A 26,736-nucleotide genomic window follows, 5' to 3' on the forward strand; every position below is an offset into this window, starting at 1 on the left:
TGTACTTAATGTACTTATTCTGATTCTTCTTCCATATGCCACAGAATATCAAACAAGTTGATTCTAATTCCTGAGTTCTGTGAGGCCACAGAACAAAAGCTTTTTAACTCAGTAAGTGGTTCCTTCACAATTTTTTCCTATGCAAAGACTATTGAATCTGATGTTCCATTATGCTTAATTAAAACAATCTAAACTTTTCCATGATGCATCTCAAGAATAGTTAGTGTAATTTACTGTAGAAATAATTTAGTTTTCTTTTTTTCCTATGAAGGTAAAATTAGTGGCAATGAAACTTGGCTTTATCAAAAAGGTGCAGTATGTTGTTTTCAAGATAGCACAGATTTCTTTTCTTTAATAATAGAAGAATATTTTTTTTTTCTTTCCTTTTCTTTTAAAGAGCCATCCATTATAGTCTTTGGACAGTGCTACACTAATGAAGGTCGGTTTTCTTACCAGACTTTGTTTTCAAACTAGTGTCTTAAACTGCTGAGAAGCAATTTTGGCAAACATGGCATCCTAATGCATTATTCCTTGTTGGCTCAATACAGGAAAGATTTACAGATTGAAACAATCGATAGAAAGCAGCAAGCAAGTCAGCAGCTAATGCCCACCCTCCTTATATGTCCCAATAAAAGCTCACATTAACAAAGAAAGTCATGGCAACAGCAAAATTCAAACTAAAATGGCAATCTTCTGCTCTTAGAGGCTCTGAAGCCACTTAATGGTCTGGTTAAATCTCTCTAAACTCCACATAATTCTGGATTATTCCTCTCCAGTTCTGGAGACTATTTTCTGTTTTATCCACTGACCTGGCACTGAGTTATACTGATAGCACTTCTTCTAACCTTGATTTTGTTTCTTATTATCTTCTACCAGTATTCAGAATAGTCTCAAAATAGGCTGGTATGAAATGCTAAGATAAAATATGACACAGTGAGCTCCGGTCTGGGATCAAGATGAACTCTTACATTCAAAATGAAAATAACCATCTTCACACCTGCTATCAGTGAAGAGCTTTGCAGTGATTATTACCTAAATATGTTCTACAAGTGTGGTCTGATGTTTGCAAAACTTACTGTAATGATAATGAAAGATAATATTTCTTGTTATTCCCATGTTTTTTTTTTTTCTTTAATTTGAACTCAAGCTAGTTCACACCAAGTGTAGTACTGGTTTCAGGAGAATATAGTGATTCATCTCTTACATATAACATTCAATGCTCATCCCAGCAAGTGCCCTCCTTAATGCCCATCACCCATTTAGCCCATCTCCCCACCCAGCACCCTTACAGCAACCCTCAGTTTGTTCTCTGTAGTTAAATCTGTTATGGTTTGCCTCTCTGTTTTTATCTTACTTTTTCTTCCCTTCCCCTATGTTCATCTGTTTTGTTTCTTAAATTCCACATATGAGTGAAATAATATATTTATCCTCTGCCTTAGGTCACTTAGCATAATACATTCTAGTTCCATCCACATTGTTGCAAATGGCAGGATTTCAATTTTTTTGATTGCTGATTAATATTCCATTATATAAATATATCATATCTTCTTTATCCATTTGTCAGTTGATGGATATTTGGGCTGTTTCCATAATTTGGCTATTGTTGATAGTGCTGCTATAAATATTGGGGGGCATATGCTCCTTTGAATCAGCATTTCTATATGCATTCTAACCAGCAATTGAAATATAAATTTGTTTGGATTTTAGCCATTCTACAACATATACAGGTACTTGATTTTTCTCCTATAATTAGTGCCTTTCTTATTATTTTCACGTGTCTGATACATCTTTGCCAACTTCTTTGTGTTTAGCATTTCAGAGTCATTTTAGTTTAGATGTATCTCTTGAATTCCAAATATATGAGTTTTGATTTGTGAATCAAACTGAATTGTTCTTCTTTTATTAGGTGAGTAAAGTCCATCTATTTGTATTAATATGACTGAAATATGTGGTCTTCACAGTGTTATTTAAAAATTTTGTGTGATATACTTGCTATGTTTCTGTCTCTGAGATTTATGCACAACTTTAAAAAATCTGCTGTGTTTATGGGGCACCTGGGTGGGTCAGTTCATTAAGCATCTGACTTTGGCTCAGGTCATGATCTCACAGTCTGTGGGTTTGAGTCCCTCGTCGGGCTTTGTGCTGACAGCTAGCTCAGAGCCTGGAGCCTGCTTCCAATTCCATGTCTCCCTCTCTCTCTGACCCTTCCCTGCTCACGCTGCCTATCTCTCTCTGTCTCTCTCTCTCTCTCAGAAATAAATAAAACACTAAAAGCATTTTTTAAAAAATATTTGCTGTGTTTAGGAAGATTTCTATACTTGTTCTAGTGGTTATTTATACATTTAAGTGTCTTTAAAACCTATTTTCTTGAGAGAGGGCAAGATGGCGGAGAAGTAAGGAGCTCCGTACTTGCACTCGCGTCCATACATCACACAGAAAAGATCTGAAGCCATTGGAAACCTTACAAAACCTGAGAGATTGGGAGACAAAGGACGCAGAATCCACTGAGAGAGCCTTCTAATGTGAGTGCGAACCGGGGAAGATAAAATCGGGCCGGGATCGGAGACTCCAGGGTGGGAGGCGATCCCCCTCTACCCTCTACGGGGAGTGAGAGGGGAAAAGGAGAGAGTCCGAAACAGAAAAACCTCCGCTCGGGGGGGAAAACCTCCAGTTGGTGCATAGAAAGACCGTACTTGCCAAATACCTGCACACCAGGTCCCCTCGCGCCAACTGGTCCTGGAGGGGGCTGAGCACACAGACTGCTTCTTTGTGCTGGCTCCTGNAAGGGCGGAAATGGTGGGGGAAAGGGAGAGAGGCAAACCATGAGAGACTCTTGAATGATGACAAAAACTGAGGACTGATGGATGTCGGGGGGAGGAGGGATGGGCATGGAGGAGGACACTTGTGGGGATGAGCACTGAGTGTTATGTGGAAACTAATTTGACAATAAACTATTTGTAAAAAAAACAACAACAAAAAAACCCCCTATTTTCTTATGTAGCCTTTTACACTCTTATTTATCATTGTTTAATGTATTCTTTTACTTCTATATAACTTCAATATAATGATGAATCTCTTCACTAATTTCCTTTTTTACTTTCCTTTCACCCTCCATTGTTTGCTTGCATTATTTATACCTTTTAGCAATAAATTTTTGATATATCATTTTTGTACTTGTAGTCTTCAGTCTATCATGATATATTCTATATGTTCTGCATCAGCCCTTTCACTGCTGTTTCCTTGGTTATCTTTGGCTGAATGAAGCTTACATTTTAATAGTTTCCTTAAAAGGGCCCATGGCTATAAAACAGTGTCTGTTGAAGCATATTTAAAACTGTTTCTATAAGACTGATGCTAGAAGGAGATACGGTATGGGTATCAACATTTTAGATCTTTCCTGCAAGCTTTCATTTATTGTGTGTTTTTTAAAAAGATTGTCCCACTGTTGCCCTGCTTTCTTTGACAATTTAACATGTCTAATACTAGTTTAACTCTTTTACCCTAATAAATATTTTCTCCCCATCCCCAAGAAATATCATCAAGAACATCAAAAGGAAAAAACATCTTTGTAATTGGAATCAAATACCAGAACTAGAATATGTCTCAGAGTTGATTATTTGGGCTCAATTTTCCATCTGTTTGTGGTACTCTTGAATAAATGTGTTTTTGAGAAGATATAAAATTTCCCTTAGTCTTCGGCATTGTTGCTATCAATTTACCTGTCATATGTTTGATAGTTTTGCTGATTTTTAGCTCTTCATTTAAAGAAATGTCCTCAATGCATGGTCTCTGTTTATCGTATCTGACTACTCTGAGGCAAGACGTTGTTGTACTTTTCTTATAGATTTGTAACTTTCTGTCATGGAGGAAAACATGGAAGTTACTTATGCAAAAGAAATGGTTCTGTAAATGTAGTATTCAGTGGTGATGGTTGAAACTTTTGCTCAGATTACAATTGTAGAATGAAGAGGAAAGATATTCAGCAACATTACTTAAGTAAAAGCCATTCCTCAGTGTTTAGTTAATTGCAGAAGATTTTCTGTCGTACTCTATCTGATTCCACAGACCTAGCTGTCACTTTTCATGTTTAGAAACATAAGCATCATTAATCCCAAGAAGGGCCCAGAACCATTAGACCCAAGAACCTCATTCCCCTTTCTTCCTTATAATAAACATTTGCCATCCAAAAGCAAGTAATGTTTTTCGAAACACTTTAAAAGACACAGAAATTATTTCAACTTCCTCTTCTCAGAACCATGAGGAAAATTCTCTAGAAATAATTTTTTAAAAATGTTGCTTTAAAGTTATTTCCTTTTCATTACTATTTTGGGAAATAATGGGCTTTATGCAAAAAAGAAAAATACAAAAATTTAATTCTTGAATGGTACCCCATTGCAGTTGATGTTCAAAATTATACAATCATAGTGTTGACATGAATTAAAACAATGCTACACTTTATAGTTTTTAATAATTACATAATGATGACTATTTCAATCCATGAAAAAATGACATAGAGATAAAAAAAAAAAACAAAAAACTTCAACATGTTTTGGATAAAATTGCCAGATTGTGAGATGTTCCCCCTCAAATTATGGCATGAAGAAAATTATCCTGTAAATGTACATGCAAATATATGCTCAGTAAATGAGCATGACTCATGGTAACAACAACATTAGAATAGTTTGAATCTGTTTTATCTAATTTCCTGTTTCACAGCATTTAAAAGTGTAAATTATAAAACACTATAAAGATAACTCAGTAAAACTATACATCTCCATGAGAAGCTTTCAAAGACATGTATTAACCTAGGGCAGATAACCTCTCCAGTGTCTACTGACTTTAATTCTTTCATTAAGGAAAGCAGATGTGTCATGACAGAACTGTTCAAGATGCCACCACTTGCACTGGAGGAAAAAAAAACATATCGATATATAAGAATTCCCTCATCTCCTTTGCATTCTAGCAGCTGGCAGAGGCAGGGTTTTTTTCCCCCCTCTCTCTTTCTTCCTTCCTTCTTTCTTTCTTCCTTCTTTCTCTTTCTTCCTTCTTTCTTTCTTTCTTTCTTTCTTTCTTTCTTTCTTTCTTTCTTTCTTTCTTTCTTTCTTTCTTTCTTTCTTTCTTTCTTTCTTGCAGTTAAAAGGAACAATAAAATGTTGTAGCTCAATTGAAAACCTGTGCTTTCTTTTATTTGCTTAACTATATGTGGAGGTAAGGAATTAAAATCTTCAATTTACAACTAAAAATGTAAATACCAGATGGTTTTATAATTGGATATTTCTTTTCTCCAATCGGAAACCTGATTTTCCACAAGATGAAGATCCAGGCTAAAAATGTGTACACATAACATCCAATCTTTATACTTGAAAGCAGGTAACTTAACAACAAAACAAAACAAAAACTTCTTATTATAGACAATTCTGGAGAGTTTGACCAAATTAAATTTCATAATAAATTATATTTATATTAGCCACTGTGTATTTATTTATGTTCAGACATTTTGAGCATTTTATGAAACACAATAAATCATAAGTTTTGAAACGAAGAGAAAAATATGTATTTAGATAAATCTTACAGACTTTTATGCTTCAGTTGAGGTAAAAATAGTAATTAAACACTTCTTTTGTGAAACACACTAAGTAGCCATTTTGCATGTATGAAACTCTGCAAGTTTTTTAAGTTGAATAAATTCATACCACACAAGTTCGTTTTTCCTAGTCATTCAATGATGAAGTTCAACTCTCTATATATTAAAAATAATTTAAGAACAAATACCATTTATCGATTATATTATCCCATAGAATTAACTGAGAACTGTATGGTTCACCCTCTTATGTTGTCACTTGAAGGCAGGCAGTACTTTACTATAATGCTTAGCTCGTTCAAGATGGCCAGTCAGCCATTTGGAGAAATGTTCATTTGACTTAAGTTTCAGAGTTTATATATTCACCTAATTTCAACCAGAGATTATTTTTTTATCATTTCCTACAATCTGTTGTTTTTAGCTATTTCATGGAACCTAGAATAATTTCCTGAGAATTACTTTAACTATCCCTTTCTTCTTAAGTTACTTACTTTATTGTCTAATCAATAGAAATCAAGCTTCCATGGAGATGGTCAGTGTAGTTTAGTTGGTAGTGTCAGACTAACAACAGATGAATGGTTTCCCAAAAGACAACTGAACATCCCTCAAAATATAAAGTGATTAATTTATTTTTTTCATTCAACAATTCATTCAACAAATATAGAATGAGTATATATTTATTATATGATGATGGGTCAATCATTAAAAGACTACTTGTCTATCTGGAGCTTCTATTAAGTAGAGGCAAATAAATACTATATACTTTAAATACAAATAAATTATAAATTATATTACAGTAAAGCATAAAAACTGAATTAGGGACAAGAATGTTGGGGAACACTGTTTGAAATTTTAAAAAAATTTAATCTTTATTTTTGAGAGAGAGAGAGAGAGAGATGGAGCATGAGAATGGGAGGGGCAGAGAGAGGGGGGAACAGAGAATCTAAAGCTGGCTCCAGGCTCTGAGCTGTCAGCACAGATCTCTATGCGGAGCTCAAACCCACAGGCTGAGGTCATGACCTGAGCTGAAGTCAGACACTTAACTGACTGAGCCACCCAGATGCCCCAACTATTTGAATTTTTAAACAAATGAGTATTCTCATTTAACATTTGTACAGAGGAATAAGTTATATTTTGAAATGGTCACTCTATTTGCTACATTGAGGCTACATCAGATTTTTTTTTTTTTTTTGGGGGAAATGGGAGGGGAGGAGGGGANATGAGTGTAGTTAGGAGAGTCGTGCTAAACATGTTGAGAATGTTTGCATTTGGGGCAGGCTTGTAGCACTTAGGGTGATGAGAAATATCCAGACTCAGGTTTTATTTAGAAGGGAAAATCCAGGAAATTTTCTGGCAGAAAAATGCAAGCAGGAGAGGAAAAGGAAGCATCAATATATTAAAATATTTTTATTTTGAGCAAGTAGGAAAATAAAACTATCATTAACTGAGAAAGGAAATGTAGGGTGAATCAAGTGTTTGAGGGAGATTGGATGCCAAATTTGAGATGTCTATTTGAAGTTCAGGTAAGGGTGTAAGTAGGTATTTACATATGTGAGTCTATTATTTAGAGGAGAAATCTGGGCTTAAACTATAAATCATGTAATTTTCAGCTTATATGAGGTATTTAATGCCATGAAACTAGGAGAGATGACCAAAGGAGTTGGTTGAGTACAGGAGAGAATGAGTTGGGGAGTGTATGAAATATTAGAGAAATGAGAAGAGCAAAAGAAGGAAAGCAGAGGACCTAATTTGGTAGCGGTGTACTTTAAGAATTTGGAATCCTGGGCATCAAATAAAGAAAATCCATCAAGGAAGAAAGACCCATCGATTGCATGAAATACTAAAAGCAAAGTGAGAGTTCACTGGTGCCACTAACGGAAGTAGTCAAGTGAATTTGGTTCCTTTATCCATTCCAAAAGAGTTTTATTCTCTTTTCTGTAATCACCATCGCGTTCTCTCTGAACCACTTTCCATCTGGCAAAATAATGTTCCTGAGGAAATTAGCTGGTCTACAACATATTCTTTTTAGTATTTAATATTTGATACAAAGAGATCTGGCAATTGGCCAGTTACTCCTATTACCAATACTGAACGCTGATTCGTCAGGCATTCTGAAGCTCATGCATTAGATCTGCTTTCAGTCTATTGTCATTCTTTGATCTCATCCTCTAGGTGCATGGAAGGATATAACCTGGAAACCACTCAATTGATAATTCAGCCCAGACTTCTCCCCTAAATGCCAGAAATGTATACCCACTTAGTAGTTTACGTGAACTTTAAATAGATATCTCCAAGTGTTCTGAGATACTAGTCTACAAAAATTGAAATGGGTTAAAGCTTTTATATTAATTAAGTTAACCTGGAGCATCCACAGTCTCCATTAGGGTGTTTTTGAAAAAAAAATGTTTAGGTGGAACATAGTGAGATTTTCTGATTATTACTTTTAGGAATACAGTTTACTATAAGGTAGAGAAGTTCAAGATAAAAAAAATATTTAGTTGTTTATGTTTGGAAATAAATCCTACTAGAGAAGAATCATTTGCTTATATCCACAGAAAAATCTTAGGCTGAATTTAGATTTTAAAACAAAACTACTGTACTTGAGTGAAAGACTAAGTAAACTCTTGAAGAAATTTTTATAACTGAAAAAAATACTACACGAAGGCTGAAGTAAGGAGAAAAAAAGAGTAAGTAAGGAGGAATTGACAACAGTTTCTATCTATCTATCTATCTATCTATCTATCTATCTATCTATCTATCTATCATCTTTCTGATTGAGGCTTCTGCATCATGAGTTGGATACACTGCGAAACTATAGACATTTAGATGGCTGAATTCATCCTAATCTAATAGAGGCAAAGAGAAATACGCAGGGAAATTGAGAGTTTATATATTCAATGACAAACAGGAGAATACATTAGTCTACTTTCCACAAGAAGCAAACCTGTAGGCTGCAAGTATAATGAAGCTTACTCAAGTTAAAAGTTAACAGTTTTCACTTGGAAATAACATTTCCTAAGAAGAAAAGGTAGACTTCATAATGTTTCCTCTTTGCTTTTTTCTTAAAAAGTCTAAGGTTAATTTTCAATGCGTACAAAGAACCTCAGAAATGACTGATTCTTTTGGTAGGCACGGCTGACCACGGTGGAACCCTAGGCAACCACTATATCTCTCTTAATGTCAGGAATTATTATGTGGCTCCCATCAGCAATCAGGATTCCAGACTCTGCAAGGAGCAGCTCCTTTAACCTCCATTTAACTTCACTGAGCTGCTTTTGCCTTTCATCTTTTCCCATCCCGTTACAGCTTGCCAAGGAGTTTTATATCTGTGATCAGCAAATCGGATTTTATCCTAAGCCAGACAGGACAAACAGATGATTGACACCTACATAACCTTTTGTTTCAGGGAGATCCAAGACATTGGGCTTCACTAGCAGTGATACAGCAAATGTATTAGACATATTCAGCTTGACAGCAAACAAATATTGCCCTTCAGACCAACTTAAATGTGAAAACAAAGGAGAATGCCGTGTTTTTTGGGTAACCATCAAAAATGTTTACTGACTATTATTTACTCTTTTCTAATGTGAAAAAGAAAGAAAAGAAACCTGCTTTCCAAAACAGTCCAATAAATTAGCATTTGCCAGTATAAATGCTGAAATTCAGAAAAGACTCTGCCCACCCCAACTTTTTAATTGTAGTAGTTGATGAGACACACTGATTCGTTGTTCTGTGGATATGTTTGTGAACTATTCCTGAGAATTCAGGAGGTTCTTGTGAAAGGTACAAGAATTCAGGAGTTTCTTGTGAAAGGTACAAAATGTTGTCATTTTTATTTTTCTGTTTTGTCATATCTATCCTGAAATAAGCAAAAAGGGTGGCTGTACATAGTGTAATCTTAGAAAGAAAATGAGGCTGAAATGCATTAACTATGATTAGTGTATTTAGCAGACACCACACACACACAGACACACACACACACACACACCCCTTTTTAATTCCAACTCTGTCAAGATAAATATTTAAATGGCAAAGGCTTTTTTAAGTGATGAGGAGAAACAGTTTCAGGTGAGCTTTGACTAGAAATACAAGACATTTGTGTTGAAATATGTTAAAATAGAATATATTTGTAAAGAAATGTGTGAGGATTGTACAGCTAAGGAGGTTGGAGAGGACTAAGCATCTGCAGACATAATCTGTTTGCCATGAAGACATTGGTGCTCATTAACAAAAAGAATCCTACACTCACAGACGTCGACTCTGGTTGCCTAGAGCAGACAATGTCCAAAAGAAAGGGCATAGAGGAAATCACTGCCTACAAATAAAAAGAATGTGGTCTCTCCTTTTTCACGCTGTGAAAATTGCTAGATTTAGCAGCTCTCTAGTGTGCTCCCTCAGAATGACTAAGACTTTGAAAAATGGGTGTCTGTAAAAGGCTGAACACCAGCCCTAATGAATGACACCTGACCAAGAGATAGTTCTCTGATAGTTAATCAGGATAACATCACAAATATCCCATTTCTTCCAATTGCACTAATCTGCAAACAACTGAAGCAATTATTGACAAGTTAATGATTATCTTATGCTCCACAGTGTTTTAGATTTCCCAAGAGAATCATATTTTTCCACTGTAACTCAAGTAGGGAAGGGACACATCAGTATTATTGCTATTTACTTTTATCTCTTTAAAAAAATATACAAGGACATAAATGCTAAGAGGTTTATGGTCATACACATAACAAGCAGAAATAGGAAGCCAGTGTAAATGGTGATGCCTAATCTCTTCGTGTCCCATTTCTAATTGATATATTACTAAAACACTAGTCATCAGGTAAGAAATTCACTAAATAACTTATTGGACTGGAATATTACCTAACACTATTCTTTCATCTGTAGAAGAAACTAGTCACTGCTTGGAAATTAGAGATGGATATCCTGAGCCCTTCCCGCTGATGCAGCTAGTCCAGAGCTTGCTGAGAAATGCTCATAAATGCTTAACAAATCACTTCATGTAAATATTTCAGGAATCCGAACCTGTATAGAATTGACTAAAGTTTCCCTAGCAATTTCCCAATAAGACACGAATAAAGGCAAGCTAGGGAGCTGGTGTAAGTGAAATTCATTTGTTTCTAAACATAAACATCAATATAAAAATAAGTAAAGGAAATTGAGCAGGGAAAATTTACTAAGTAGATTTTGCCATCATAATCTCCAGCCACCCAGTCCCTAAAGTAATTGGAATTTTAAATTCAATTCTAGGTCTAATAGATATTGTTAAGGTATTAAATAAGAAAAAAAGGTATATGAGTATAGGGTAATTGTAATTCTTCTTGGAATATACATTATAGTAAAAGCATCCAATTACTAAGCATATTTACATGCTGAATAATGCATTTAGTTAATTATTTGCAACCAATTAGATTATATAAACTTTGAAGATGGGATTTTTAGAAAGGTAAAGTCAATATAAATTGAGTTCAGCAAAGAAAAAAGTCATTACAATATATGACACAATCTGGATTCAAAACTCCTAATGGGCATTAATAACATTTACAAATAAAATAAGATCTTCACTTACATCACTATTGGTGTCATATTGGGAGTCATAAGAATTAACTTTTTGCTGAGAAATTACTGTTGTTTAGAACATTATAATGTTCTTCAATTATAAGACTAGAAAATGTAAAGACGGTAAATGTGATTTTGTGGTGCACATGTAATTTGTATTATATACAAATAAGCATAAGATTTTTAAAGCATAGTTTCACACAGTCTGACACTCAAGGAAACATAATCTACTCTAAGATTGAACAGGATTCTACTGGGCTTAGATATCCACTTACGACTCTAGAAACCTACAGTAACTTAAGTGCTAAAGAGATTTATGAAGATAACCTGAAGAATTCATTGAGAATGATCAAATAAACAGTATAGAGTAATGGCTACATGTGCTGACTATATAATTGGCATATACTATTTTACAAAAAAAATTTACAAGTAACAGGATATAAGCTTATTATATAAGTTTCCAGTTCTTCCATTTTAGAAGCTGGAGTATAACCTTCAGCTATGAAAGAATAAGGAATTGTATCTCCTCTGGTCCAGCTAGGGTCTGTCTTGTACATTTAGTTTTTCACTTGTATGCAACAGGCCATGTTTCTTCTATGAAGGTCTTTATAACTAATTGCAGAAGCTTTTTATCAATATGTATTTGTTCAACTTACACATAAAATGTTGACGGGATTCCTAAGCAGGCCTTATTTTTATACAAATTTCCTGCTATTCATTGTCCATGACAGTTTTGTTTTGTCAACATTCAACCTCATATCTTTATGTTCAATTCAAAATTGTTGTTTTCTTTTTTTATTTCTGTGTTTTGCTACCAATGTTCTACAACAGTAAGGTATCAGGGCATAAGGAATAGAGACACCAGATCATAATAGCAGATACAGTCTAAAATAAAAACCTATAATAGAATCCAAAGTAGTAATAGGTCCTCCTTTATGATTAAAAACAAAAACAATAACAAATACATGAAAAAAATCACACAGAAAAACATGGTTACCATAAATCCTCAACTAGATAGTATTACTAACCACCCTGCTTGGTTGCTATATTTTAGATTAACATTTGAGTATCATGCCCACTATTGGACCTAATAGTAAGACCTCCTCCCCAAATTCAAGTTAAAAATCAAAGCATTTCATAATTTATGATAAAGGTAACAAATACATTTGTCGCTAATGCAAAATGTTAATAGGGCAAACTGGTTAGGGTCACAGTTGTGAGATATATGAAAAGTCTCTGTTCCTTCTGCTCATTTTTCTGTAAAATGAAAACTGCTTTAAAAAAATAAGACTATTGTTTCAAAGGATAATAAAATAATGCAAAGTACTTACTATACATATGACCTGTTAAGTCCTTAGTTTAGCATATTTAAGATTTTCAAGAATGAGACAAATCTGTTCATATTATTATAATGAAAAAAACATTCTATTATGTTATAGTCTTCTTAGATTCTGAAAGGATATTCTATGACATTTTGTAGTTTATTCAAAATTACCCCCAAATTTTGATGTTGCCACTCTTTTGAGAGTTTACCAATGTAGAGAAATCAGTTTTATATTATAACTTTCCTTATAGAAAACAGTGGCATTCAGCACATCTAAAAGTAAAAAATTAGAACTACCTAAAATGGTGGTCAGTGCAGGCATAAGAACATATGCTAAGAGATCTTTTCTTGAATGCATGTCCAAACAAATAGGTATGAATACATTTCTTTCCCAGGAGACACTAATCCTCAGTTTTAGTGTTTGTTCGTTGTTGTTTTTCCCTAATCTTTACTTAACTTGTGCCAAATCATCATGTAGTTTCCTTTAAATTGTATTGAGAATGTTTAGTTGATTTTATAAAAAGAAATAAAAGAAATGATGGTTACTAAAGTAATCTGTAAATCATGTATACACCATGTTAAATAAGCCTTCAGTAATTACTTTCTAAAAATGCAACTTACAACTACACTTGATTTGACAGCTGCCATTCTAATCAGTCAAAATATTGAAATGTCAGCCTCTCAGTTATAAGAAAACAGGAAAATTCAGGTTAATCAACATATTTATTGATGAAAGAAAGGACACTTAAGTGGATTCCTATGTTATTTTTTTTTTTTAGTAAGGACTTAGCTGACATACGTTTGGAGGCACTAAAAAATCTCCACAATTATTCTTGCCACTCCAATAATCATATTTTAAATGTTTATATGCTGCATGCTCATCTGAAACAATTTCAACTGATAAAGATTTCTATTTTCACTTCCCCCACTTTTCTAAAGAGATTTAACTGTCTACCTTTAGTAGTTTTCCCAGATAGTGTTTCCATCTGTGGAAGGCAAAAAGATTTGGCTTTCACTCTTTTCCCATATGCATATTCAAACTGGTTGAAAAGCTGTTGGATGTCACTGTCCTCACAGATAGTCAAATGACAAAGTTATATCCCCCGCCCCCCCTTTTTCTTTGCTCAAATACAACACATGTAGCATCCCAGCTGTCTAGATTGTCTAGATGCCTGTAAGAAATCATTTCCTCTAAAGAATTCAGTTGGCTTTAACTCACCTCAGGAATAATGGAATTGAAAACAAGTTCTGAACGGGAAGAGATCAGGAATGCAGTTGCAAAAGAAATGAGAACCAGTTAGTGGTACAATGTGTAATACATTACTTCATTTAATTAAATTGATACTTATTGATCTCCTATTAAACACTGTGCTTGGCACAGTAGGAGATCCAAAGATCAATTGAACATGACTGCTGTGTTGTCTGAGCTCAAACTACTGAGAGAAAGAAAAATATATGGAACAAGGTCAATTCTAATAAGCACTGTAATTGAACTATAGGCAAGGAGTAAATCGAACAAAGGAATGGAAGAAATTGCATGTGACTGGATAATTTGTAAATAATTTACTGAGTATAGACCATGAGAGATGGATAGACATTTTAAATGGAAGGAAAGGGAACTGAAATAGAAAGAAAACTGTTATCAAAATGTGTAGATAGGAAGTGGCTGATTTTATTAAATAAATGTAAACAAGTTTATTATAACTAAATATTATTGCTAATATGTTTCTTTTCCACCAAAACAGTTCTCTGAAAATACCTAGCTATAAAATTTTGAGAACTGAATGAGTTTTCTTTGAGCATTATATTCATACTGCTATCAAATTAGTTACCCATTTATCCAGCAAACATTTACTGAGTTTTGAGACTTGCCTCGTAGTCCCCTAAACTCAGCAAACGTTAAAAACTTGAACAAAAATGGAATTTGATGTGTCCCTTGTAGGAAAAGTATGAGAAGGGATATTCACATAAACAAGTGCCAAAGACAGTATTGGCTCATAGTTGGTCAAAGAACATGTTTTATTAATTGTAATTATGGAAGTTTTTAAAATGAAAACAGATAAAGCAGTAATACCAATCAAGGTGGTAAAAAGTAGTCATGTATTCTAAAAGGTTTTGGAAAGAAAGCTGAGAAGATTTTGTGATAATATACAATTGGTACAAAAGGAGGTGAATGAATGAAGGATGATTTCAGGAGTTTGGGACTGAGCACCTAGAAGTCACAACCAATTAGGAGGCTTCAAGTGGGGGTGCTTTTGTGGCTCAGTTGGTTAAGTGTCTGACTCTTGATTTCAGCTCAGGTCATGATCTCAGGGTTGTGAGATCAGGCCCAGTGTTGGGCTCCATGCTGGGCATGGAGACTGCTTAAGATTCTCTCTCTTTTTCTCCCTCTGCCTCCTCCAGGTACATACTCACATGTTCTCTCTCTCTACCTCAAGGATAAAAAAAAAGGCTTGAACTGAAATCAGTCAGGTGCAGTGACAGAATTACAAGTTCACTGTTGAGCTGTCATGCTTGAATTGTTACTGGACATAAAGGTGGAGCTATGCCCACAGGGGCATAGGGTCAAAGTGTAGAGATGGCTTCCACACTTTAGGATACAGTGGTGAGAGAGGAGATGACCATGAGGGTGAATGTTGGTGGAGAAGAGGACCAAGCAGGGCCCAATATTACCAATTTTAAGAGACCTGTAAAAGGAGGAGATGGTTAGGACCTGGTGCATGAGATATAAGAATAACTAAGAGAACCTGGTGACCAGCAAGCCAGGTTAAAATACTGTATGCAAGATACAATAGGAAGGTCTGTCAAATGTTGCTGGTATGTCATTGAAGATGAAGGCTAATAAGTAACCACTGGGGTACTGTGACTTTGATAAGAACAGGCAGGTGGAGTCATGAACAAAAGCATGATTGGTGCAAGTATATGGGAGGGCAGAGGAAAAAGAGGGACTTAAATACAGACAACCCTATTAAGAAGATCAGAGAAATGGGGGTATTTGTGATGGGATTGAAATGCCCTTTCTCAGAGGATGATGTTCACAGAGGATAGTCCCTGTCCATTCACATATGAGAGGTGAAACTGTGAAGACTTGGGCTAGAAGAAGTGAATAAGAATGGTTTTCTGCAGCTTCCTTTTCACTCTTGCTGGTGGAGGTGACAGATGTTGGGGAGGCTGGTCTTCATGCCCTCCTCTGAATACAGGAGTTCTGACTCAAACCCCAAAAAATCCCAAAGGCTGAATAAACAAATGAACAATCACAATTAGCAATAGAATGATTCTGCGAAATAGAGTGTATATGTCTTCAAAAATCTGAACTCAGTCCTCTCCTCTTTTTCTTTTCTGATCGCTTTTCTTTTCTCATGACAAAAAGATTTCAAAGTATCAGGTCAGCAAAATAGCAAGAATATTGGATACACAGCTCTATGTGAGGAGGCTGCTTACCTTTGTATGTTTATTCTTTTTGATTTCCTATAACTCTAATTAATTCAAAGAGTGTAATTTTTTTCTCCAGAAGAGAAACCTGATGTGGTTTTTTTTTTTTGTATTAAATGTAGAATTAGAAAATTTAATGGTATCTACATGAAACCTATGATTATGTTTGTTAATTCAGTGCTTTGTTCATTTGGCGATGGTGATTTTGTTAATTTGTTTTGTTTTCCATTTGGTGGACTTGCAAGGCTAGTCCTGTATTCTATATTTACTTGAAATGCTGCCAATAACCTTTGCTTGGTGACCATTAGGAACTTGAAGATAGAATTGTTTAAATAACCACGCTATTTCAAATTGAGAATATCACTGAAGACAGGCATAGAAATAGATCCTTTATGGTACACTGGGAAAACCAGTTTAAAACAAATTTTCCCATATTAGAAGCCTTGAATAGGTTTTTAAATTTTTTTAATGTTTATTTATTTTTGAGTGAGAGAGAGAGACAGACAGAATGTAAGCAAGCAAGGGTGAGAGAAAGAGGGAGACACAGAATCTGAAGCAGGCTCCAGGCTCCAAGCTGTCAGCATAGAGCCAGATACAGGGCTCGAACCCACAAACTGTGAGATCATGACCTGAGCCAATGTTGGATGCCCAGCTGACAGAACCACCCAGGTACCCAGAATAGGTTTTTTAGCTTCCGTTAAAATATGCTTCCTATATAGTACAGAATTATTTCCCTTTATTTTTTGTTTCTTTGGATTATATTCATGTGATGAATGAGTTTTGCATTTTTATTATTTGTTTATTTATTTAAATTTTTAGAGAGAGAAATAAAGAGTGCAAATGGGGGAGACAGGCAGAGGGACAGAGGGAGAGAATCTTTTTTTTTTTTAAATGTTTTATTTATTTCTAGGAGAGAGAGAGAGAGAGACAGCGTGAGCAGGGGAGGGTCAGAGAGAGAGGGAGTCACAGACTGAAACAGGCTCCAGGCTCTGAGCTGGCAGTCAGCACAGAGCCCGACACGGGGCTCGAACCCATGAACCGTGAGATCATGACCTAAGCGAAAGTCGGACGCTTAACCGACTAAGCCACCCAGGTGCCCCCAGAGGGAGAGAATCTTAAGCACAGAGCATGGTCAGCACAGAGCCCCATGTGGGGCTTGATCTCATGATCTTGGGATCATGACCTGAGCCAAAATCAAGAGTTGGATGCTCAAATGACTGAGCCACCCAGGAATCCTGAATTTTATTTAAAAAATTTTATTAAAATTATTTTTAATATATTTTTCTCATGTTTCATCATGCATACATTTTAAAGAAATAGTAAGAATCCAGGAATCTGAGGCCAGAGAAAACTCCTATACCTGCTACCTCCTAGGATGAGAAAAGGGGGCTTCTAGTGAAGGTGTGCAGGTCTGTGCACTTCCAAATGGCAAACAAAGGTGGAAGAGTATATGTGTATCCTATGAAAGCAGGAAATCTAGACAAATGGCCATGAGATACCTCCTTTATACTCCTATATTAAGAAGACCATTTGTCAGTGTTAGCCACTGAGCTTTCACTTTCTTTTTTAACTTTTTTTAACATTCATTCATTTTTCAGAGACAGAACATGAGTGGGGGAAGGGCAGAGAGAGAGGGAGACACAGAATCAGAAGTGGGGTACAGGCTTTTAACTGTCAGCACAGAGTCTGACGCAGGGCTCGAACCCACAGGCTGTGAGATCATTACCAGAGCCAAAGTCGGATGCTTAACCAACTGAGCCACACAGGTGCCCCTGGGTTTTCACTTTTTAAGAAAGTCTAATTTACTGCCAATGAAGGAAACAGTGGATTGTAGTCTGAAAATGGTCAATCACATTTCTATTTTTCTTCCTTTCTATGGAAACTGTTCTAGGATTTCATGAGGATGGCCCAGAAAAGACATCATAAATGCAGTTATGATGTTTTTTGAGTGTACCTCTTTCCTATTTTCCGCTACTCACAAAACGTTATGAGAGAAAGAATCCCAGTACAATTTTCAAATCATGTGATCAATCTACTAATTATGCAATTAAACTGGACAGTTAGGTTGATTAATATATTTTGCTCCTAGTTTCTAATTTGTTGTAAGGTATAATCACTGCATTGAATGATACTTTTTTGTCAGGAATTCTGCAATAAGGATGGAAAAACGTTTGGATGGATGGCTTACTGAGGGCGAGGTGCTCTGCTTTGGGTAAGGAAGCACTGGGTGTAGTGCTGTTCCTCTCTTTTGCAGCTGTGACCCTAGTGTGCAGAGAAAAAGAGAGGTAAGGCTGCGAGAGTTTGATGTATATATCTATACATCTATACTTACATCTCATATCTATATTGTTTTTATAAAATTTTAAAGTGTAATCTTCGGTGATATGAGTCTATCTCTAACAATGGAACCACACTCAAAGTGCAAATGCAAATAAGTTTCTCATCTTACCCACAACATCTTAATGTATAAAAGAGAAAATCACCTTCTGCAACGTTTTTACTGCCACCTCTTGGCAATACCTGATAACTACTGCCCAGGTTTATCTGCTTCCCTTATGTTCTACTTGTCTTCGACGTGAAGTTATAAAAAACTGTGCAGCACGTACCTGTGTAATGGCCGATACAGACCAAAACTCTAGGCTTGCATTTCTTTAGGATAGTGATTATTACCAGATTGAAAACCAAAGTCCTTTCAACAGATGTATATTTTCTTTCAATTGACCGTTAGTCTCTCAAAATCTCTGTTCAGAGAAAAATATGACTGAAGTTAATTTGTTGTCTGAAATTTAATCTCATCATCTGCTCTCTACTTTCTGATTCTCTGTGGTGTGTCCTTATTTGTGAATCTCAGGATGATCATCTTATGTACATGTGGCACATTTATGTAACCTTTTTATCATCGTCTCTGTAGAAACGTACTACAGGTTGTTGGCGGAGTATAAGATATTGAAGAACATACAAAGTTAGGTACGACTTATTTGCAGGCTATTAAATTATAAAATTACTTAAATTTTTACATGACTTAAATTTTTACATTTTACATGACAAAAAATTTTTATATTCTTTACTATATTTTCCACTTCTATACCAATGATTAGAAGAATAAATTTTGTTATATATCCAAAACACAATGACTGAATGACAGGGTATAAATGAACTATAAACCTGACTGTGGACAAATGCTGGTAAATTATTAATTACATGTTGAAATTTAAATTTAACACACTGATTTCCTACTTTGTAGACAAGTCCTGTTTCTGCAATACCAGAATGTTTGCATCATAGTAGTAGTATATCAAGTAATCAGTCTGTTTGATAATAAATTTGATATTAAGTTTATAAAATATCTCTACCGTCACATTTCCTTTCTCCAGTTAGTTCTGTTGTATTGTGTTATTTATGTGTGTTCAAGTCACAAGGAAGCAAAGATGGGGGAGCAGATGAAAGTGGCACAAATTTGAAATTCATGACACTGGAGAGGAGAGAAAGAGAGAAAAGAGAGGTAGGTTACCTTTTGTTAATCCTGAGATACACAAAAAATCAGTATGGAATGTTCCAATAAACATAAAAACAAAAACAAACCAATTGATATGTTCTTTGAAAATACAAATTTAGGGTGAAGTTTTTTTTTTTTTTAATTTCTGAGAGAGAGAGAGAGAGAGAGATAGGGAGACAGGGTGAGCAGGGGAGAGTCAGAGACAGAGGGAGATACAGAATCCAAAACAGGCTCTAGGCTCTGAGCTGGCTGTCAGAATAGAGCCCAACGCGGAGTTCGAACCAATGAACTGTGAGATCATGACCTGAGCCAAAGTCAGACGCTTAATAGACTGAGCCACACAGTCACCCCTGGGGTGAAGTTATGATGAGAAAGAAGAAATTCTACAAATGGAAACCTTTGGCTTATGGAGTTCCATCCTGCTCATGAAAGTCCCATCCTGATTGCCTAGCTTACAAATTTCAGATTTGCTTAGCCAGCCCCACTATCTTACAAGCTAGTTTCTTATAATAAGCCAGTCAGAATCCCTCCCCTTTCTCTCTCGGTTCCTCTCTCTTGCTCCCCTCCCCCTCCACTTTCTGTCCGTCTCATGCATGTGTATGCAAGCTTTTTATTTCTCCAGATAGAGTACTTTTTTTCCAAATAGCACCTCTTTTTAAGTTTTTATTTAAATGATAGTCTACTCTATTTGAAGTTTAAAAATAGCAAATAATTAATAATGTGTACTTATCAATTTAAAATTACTTTAAACTTTAATTAAATATAACAAAGTAAAATCCCAAGGTATTATTCCTGCAGCTAAATTTAAACATTAATACGAATGAATAATATACTATTTGAAAATTACATACATTATAGGATAGTGTTGAAAATTAGAAGCATAAATCCATCTGGACGTTATCAGACTTTCAATTAAATCTGCAAAAATGTTGAATACCTCCTATTGATTGATCCTGTTTCTGCTCCTGTAACTGATATAGTGTTGCAGATTAGATCAGATATTGCTATTATGTAGATAATATAATATAAATAAGTGTAAATAAATAATTTGTTCTTCTTTGCAGATTTTACTTTTTCCTGACTAAAAAAAAATATCCTGTTAAAAATCAAAACATCTTGACAATTAGGAAAATTAAAATTAGATTTCTTCCTCTTTAAAAAAGAAAACTAAATGAACAGAGATTTAGATATGATTTCTCTTAAAATGAAAATGACAAATCAGCTGACTGGAACTGCAGTGTATGAAAAAAGTAATAAAGTGATCCATGATTTGATTGAGAAATGCAAGGAAGACTTAGGTGAGCATTAATTCCAAATATTTGCAGAAATCATGCTAAAGGAATTTCCAAATCCTAGAGTGTTCTGAAGTAGAAGAGTAGCTGCTTTTTATGAAATTATTGGGATAAAGCTATTCTTAAAACCTGTATGATAGGCAGTAGAGGGAAAAATAAAAGTACCCAACAAAGTCCCTTGAATGACTCACTTTTTAAAAATTATCTGGTTTGGTTTTGTTTTCTGAGGTTTTTTGTTTTTTTGTTTGTGTTTTCTAGACAGATTTAAGAGCACTTGCATTTTCTCGTGATCACATTTAAGTAAACTCTTGACAGGAAACTATTCTGAAACTTAATTTTTTCTCTCCAGGAAAGACATCCCAGTTTAATAACTTTTAACTTCAACAACAATTGTCAGTATTTCTTAAGAAAAACAACTGACCATTCAATTAATTTGGAAACATAACTTCCTTCTCTTAAAGAACAGTTTGGTTTACAGGAAAGCACTCACTGATGGGTGATTTTTTTTTTTTTTTTTTTAAACAAACCCATTCTGATCAGAACTCCAGTACGCTTACTAAAGAGGAGCCATTGTATATGCAATTCCACTGGAGCAGACATTATAATCTTGTTTACAAGATGTGTGTCAACATCCTTAATAGCACTTAGGTGCTTGGTAAGTGCATGTTGTGTGACTGTGTCAATCCTTTTGAAAAGGATAATTGCCTTTTCATCTGGAAGTGATCAGAGTTTAAAGAGTTCACTTAAAGTTTCCTGCAGCAAAGGGATAGGGAACCATTTAACCATGTCTTCTTATTCCCCCTTCCTTCAGCTCCTTTTAACATCAACTGGGATATAAATTTAATGACGAAGGAAAAACAGTCACAAGAAAGGAAAATAAAGGGACATAATAAAAAATTACTATATTAAAGTAACAATGGGAAGAGAAGATAAGCCTGCAGAAAGTATTCTAGTCCAAGCAGAAAGCTCTGATGGTCCCAGGAGCTTACATAATCATGTCACTTTGGGGACTGCTTTGGAAAGCAGGAAAGTTAAAAAATGTTTTTAAAGTTGTACTTAAGATTAGAATGTGAAGTGAAAAGGTATTTAAAGTATTTCACACATTTCTGTCTTTGCTTTTCCTTTATTTCAGAAATGGGCAGCATGAATGTTCTCTTAACTTACTAGAACTGAATTCCTTAAGTCCATACCTGGTATCCAAGCACTTACAAAAATCAGTTTTATGGAATCCACATGAGAGATAATAATGAGGACTAGAGAAGGAATTAAGAGAATATATTGGAAGAAAGTTTGCATAAAGAAGCATGTCAGAACCCAGATGAAAAGATGGGTACAAGGCTAAGATAGAATAACAAAGTATTGAAAGGATCAATATGCATGAAAAAAACACAAGAAAGAAAAGACAAAAGAAAAGAAAAGGAATATGAAATTCTAATTGCTTTCCAATTTATTTCTCTAGGCTTATCTCTGACTTCACATATCTGATTTATTACATTATATTTCCACCATCTTCTACTTATATAAAGTCTTTTTATGCTTTTTGCTGATATTCTTCTCATTGTCTGGAATGCTTTGTCTTAATTACCTTTTCCCCTTCTCTACTGGGAAAGCTCCTATTCTTTTTTTGAAAACATATCTAAAAGTATTATCTCTTCTGTGAATCTTTTCCTGTCTTCTCAACACAGAACTAAGAGTTGATAGGCTTTGGCTCATAATTTTAAAATATTAGAGTATTTACACATAGAAATTCTTATTTTCTGTAAGAGGATATGAAATTACCAAAAATCAGAAGGCTGTGTAATATTCCTCTTTGTAATCCGAATGTCTTAATACAGCCAACTTTTCAATCGCTTAAAAAGAGTACTTCTTATTGAGTGCTATCATATTCAAATTATTTTTCTAGACTCTGTGGTTATAATAGTTAATGAAAAAGGAACATAGCTGTCCTCAGAGGAAGCTGGGACTAAGGGTTCTGAGGAAAGAAATGAACACATAAACACATACATAATTAAAATTATTTTAGAGAATAATAAGTACTTTGAAAAAATTAAGACTGGATATTGGGTATAGGGCCTGGGGCAGAGGAACAGAATCTCTGTGAAAAAGACCATCTCTGTGAGGGGACAAAGATGGGATTGGAGATATGAGCAATGGCCAGATCACTTACAGTCATGTTGCATGTACTTCTTGTGATGAGCACTGGGTGATGTATGTAAGTGTTGAGTCACTATATTGTACATCTGAAACTAATATTAATCTGTATGTTAACTAACTGGAATTTAAATTAAAAAAAAAATGTAAAGGAAGAATCATGTTTCATGTAATAAAGAGTTCTGATTTTATTGTAGTTATAACTGATAGGCATTAGAGAGCTTTAGATACAGGAATAATGTAATAATGTAATTTGTGGTTTAATATGTTAACATGTTCACATGGGTGCTGTATGAAGAACAGACTGTGGGAGGAGTAAGACAGGAAGCAGACCGACACTATGCAAGATAGCCAGTAAATACACATAGAACACAATTATTGAACAAATTTCTCATAAATAGAAGGATTAATGTTTCTGATACTTCCATGTAATTGACATAAAAATTACACCAAGGGACTGATTGTCTAGACATAAATATACTTTTTTTAGATGTCAACATATCTATAATTTATTTTTATCAGCTGTGCAGTTGTTGATGTTATTACAGTGTTCCAGAATCCAAGGAGTAATTAGCAACATTCTTGATGGAGACACCACTCTTTTGATTAGACATACAGCTGGTCACCCCTCTCCATCCATTCATGTCCAATGTTTTCTATTTATTTATACAAAAGCATACAAACTACTGGGGAATATTAAAAATGTTTCATAATAAAAGGGAATTAGAATGAAGTTGGTTATATACCTTTACCCCCAGTTTTCTCTTTGTAGCAGAAAATTGGTGTCTTGTTTAGGAAGTGTTTCTTGTACCACATATGTGTCAGGAATGGACTGAATATCCCTTAGGAACTGCTTCTACTCATAAACTCTTTAATATCATGTCTAATATTTTCACATACCGATAGAATAAAACCATCAGCTCTTTGCAAAATGTAGTAAATAGTATGTTCTGAACAATATATTTTGTCCCATTCAGAAGATTACAGTGATTAAAAAGTACTAAAGGTATGTATATTCAATATCTTTTGGTATATAAAAATGGGAATTTTAATTTGGAATAAAATGCCACAATCATTAACCTACTTTTAAGTGAGATGTTCATTTTACAATTCTTTTTTTTAAGCTTTTAAAAATTTACCAAATTTTTTTTTGAGAGAGAGAGAGAGGGCAGGGAGGGGCAGAGAGAGAGGGAGACACAGAATCTGAGGTAGGCTCCAGGCTCTGAGTTGTCAGCACAGAGCCTGACGTAGGGCTCAAATTCAGAAACCATGAGATCATGACCTGAGCCAAAGTGGATGCTTAACCAACTGAGCCACCCAAGATCCCCATCTACAATTCTAATACAAGGTATAAAGTCCTTTTTCTTAAAGAAGCAGGATAATATTGGTGGATGTATCTTCTGTGACTTGAGATCCTATTAATACAAAGGAAAAATAGCACCATTATGAAATATCTGATTTAATGAAAAAAAACTTCCACAATGACATTTTTTTCGCCTTTATTCAATCCCACATATGGATGAAATCATGTTATATTTGTCTTTCTCTGTCCAACTTATTTCACTTTGCATAATGCCCTAAAAGATCATCTATATTGCTCCAAATGGCAGTATTTCCTTCTTTCTCATGGTTGAATAATACCTTTCTCCACTCCATCTAAACCTTCTTTATCCCTTTATTTGTTTATGGACATTTAGGTTGTTCCTATATCTTAACTACTGTGAAGAATGCTGCAAAGACCATGGGAGTATAGATATCTTTTCCAGATAACGATTTCATTTCTTTTGGATATATACCACACAGTGGGATTGACAGATCATACTGTAAATCTATGTTTAATTTCATAAGAAAATTCCATATATATTCTGTATTGGCTGTACATTTTCATGTGCTGTTGGCCATTGGTAAGCCTGTTTTGAAAAACATGTCTGTTCAGTTCCTCTGATTTTCTTTCTTTCTTTCTTTCTTTCTTTCTTTCTTTCTTTCTTTCTTTCTTTCTTTCTTTCTTTCTTTCTTTTCTTTCTTTCTTTCTCTTTCTTTCTTTCTTTCTTTCTTTCTTTCTTTCTTTCTTTCTTTCTTTCTTTCCTTCCTTCCTTCCTTCCTTCCTTCCTTCCTTCTTTCTTTCTATTATTATTTGTGTTATTGAGTTGAAGGAGTTCCTCATACATTTGGGATATGAAGTCCTTATCAGATATATGCTCTGGAAGTGTTTTCTCCCTTTCTTGAAGTTAACTTTTCATTTTGTGGCTTGTTTCTTTGTCTGTAGAGAGGATTTTTAGTTTGAGATGTTCCTATTTATTAATTTTTACTTTTGTTGCTTGTGCTTTTGGGATCATATCCCAAAAAAAAAACATTGCCAAGATCAATGTTAAGGAACTTTTCCCTTAATTCCAGGAGTTTTATGGTTTAGATCTTACATTTAAGTCTTTAATCCATTTTAACAAACTAATTTTTTATATCAGTCATATCATGGGGCACATTATTAAGCACTTGTATAATTGAGAAAATGAAGTCTCAAAACTAGTAAGCAGTATTCAAGTCTACCATCTTAAATGCTAATATACTGGGTGAAAAGAAAAGCCAAGCCATGTAGTACATAAAGAGACACATATCCGAGAATGTCTGTAAATTTTAGTTAACAAACACTTATAAAAAATAAAGCAAAGTCATTTTCCCAAAATTTAAGAAGGGCAGCTTTGCTGTTTTGCTATTTGCAGTATTTGTTGGAACTTACACACTTCTACACTTCCAGTTTAAGCTAATAGGACATTTAAAGAGTATCTTTAAAGGCAGCAAAACAATGTTCTTATTAGGTTTGGGAAATCCTCAATGTGCTCAATTGTTTCTATGAATTATATGGATTCAGAAAAGAATGAGAGAACCATGAGCAAGGAGATAGATATAATCCCAAATCACGGCCTGGACATATTTCTACAATCCTCAACTGGATGTATCTCAAACACTCAATTTCCTTTGCCTACTGTTTTCCTTTATTTTCCATATTAATGTTGGCTCTTAAGCTCGTTTTGGCTTCTGCACATGTTTGAGGGCTTCCCATGAATAGAGAGCTCTATTACAACATTATTTTAGTTTTATTTGAGAAAAAACATATCTATTTGTTTGTTGACCTTAGTAGAATGAAATGGTCACATCTCTCAATTTATATCCATTGCCTTTTAATGCTTCCCTTAGCAAATCTAATATATTCATTTTATATTGTGTTCTGCAATTTTTCAGTTCAAATGCGTGGCCTTCTGTTCCTTACTTAGGAAAAAAGCTCTCAAGACATGTAATATCTATGATTTAAACAGTATTGTCATTATTACAGAGATTCAGTAGGAACCAATGAAAATATCAAAACACTTAAAAGTAATTTTATATACATAATATCACTGAAAGGAGATCATGTGGAAACAGCCTAAAATATTAAACCAGTCTCCGGCATGGCAAGGCTAATATTTTCTGCCCCATATCTTCCTGAATGAAGCAAGTCATTTATCATAAATGCTAACTGTAGAAATACTTCAGAATTGTAAAAGATTCTAATAGTGATTTTATATAGCTATAAAGAGAAAATGGAAACAACTCTGTAACTTAATAATAGTTAACTACAAATGATATGTGATTCAATCTTGGAATTAGACCAAACAAATAAACAAAAAACTACGTTATATATTTTAATTTTAGATACAAAGATGGGTATACTATTGGCAGAATCAGGTTACTGAGCGAAAACGCTGAAAATGTGGAGCCCATTTGAACATTTCACCTTCAGTGTCTTAGCAAAAAGGACTGGTGGTTGTACCTAGAAGATTTCATTGAACCTGTATCAACAGGGTCCTCTCTGCTCTTTTCTCATGTATTTAGTCCTTAAACTCCCCTCAAATTCACT

The 26,736-nt window shown here is 34.6% G+C and overlaps 1 long non-coding RNA gene across 1 annotated transcript in view; it reads right to left on the reverse strand.

Moving 5' to 3' along the window:
* Positions 1-20,263: 20,263 nt before the first annotated feature.
* The window catches only part of LOC144240679 (uncharacterized), a 294,755-nt gene continuing 288,282 nt past the window's right edge, over positions 20,264-26,736 (reverse strand). The window contains exon 5 of the long non-coding RNA XR_013337803.1: positions 20,264-20,372. This is a non-coding gene — a long non-coding RNA (uncharacterized LOC144240679). The remainder of the gene's footprint in view (positions 20,373-26,736) is intronic.

Source organism: Crocuta crocuta, unplaced genomic scaffold (genome assembly GCF_008692635.1).
Source record: "Crocuta crocuta isolate KB4526 unplaced genomic scaffold, BGI_CrCroc_1.0 scaffold831, whole genome shotgun sequence".
NCBI lineage: Eukaryota > Metazoa > Chordata > Mammalia > Carnivora > Hyaenidae > Crocuta > Crocuta crocuta.